Raw genomic sequence first — 624 nt, 5'->3', positions numbered from 1 at the left:
GATGAGTTCTTGGAAGTTTATTCCACGGTGAAAATCACGGATGTTCCGGAAGAAGTCCTAAAAATGAAGCTTTTCCCTTTCACTCTTCGGGATAAAGCTAAATATTGGTTTAACAACTTGCGACCAAATACAATCACCTCTTGGGCACAATTGCAACAAGAGTTCCTAAAAAAGTATTACCCCGCAAGTTGAACCGATGCCATGAGAACTTCCATTCGTGAATTTAAACAACAAAAAGGAGAACCCCTTCATGAAGCATGGGAACGTTTGAATGACTTGCTACGGAAATGTCCACATCATGATATTCCTAAGTGGCAATTAGTTCAATGGTTCTTTTCAAATTTATCCGATGCCAATAAGGGCATTGTTGATGCTTTTTGTGGCGGAAGCTACATAGAAAGAAATGAAGATGAAATTTGGCTTCTTTTCGAAAAAATGAGTGAAAACTCAATGCATAGATCTTCATCTTCTAGGGGGAGTCACCTAGCACATATGGGAGGAAAGAAAGCTATAAATCAAATAGACTCTTCCATGGAAATTGCCGCTGAGGTCAAAAATCTTACTTAAAGGTTTGATACATTCCTTTTGAATCAAGGTCCGGTAACTCAATCATATCCTCACCAT

At 38.6% G+C, this 624-nt stretch overlaps 1 pseudogene; it reads right to left on the bottom strand.

Moving 5' to 3' along the window:
- Positions 1-207: 207 nt before the first annotated feature.
- Positions 208-305, bottom strand: LOC132275591 (small nucleolar RNA R71; annotated as a pseudogene).
- Positions 306-624: the final 319 nt, after the last annotated feature.

This window comes from Cornus florida, unplaced genomic scaffold (assembly GCF_030987335.1).
Source record: "Cornus florida cultivar Cherokee Brave unplaced genomic scaffold, ASM3098733v1 CherokeeBrave_3.0.0_Hap2_Chr09, whole genome shotgun sequence".
Taxonomy (NCBI): Eukaryota; Viridiplantae; Streptophyta; class Magnoliopsida; order Cornales; family Cornaceae; genus Cornus; species Cornus florida.
This window is presented reverse-complemented; position numbering and strand designations above follow the sequence as displayed.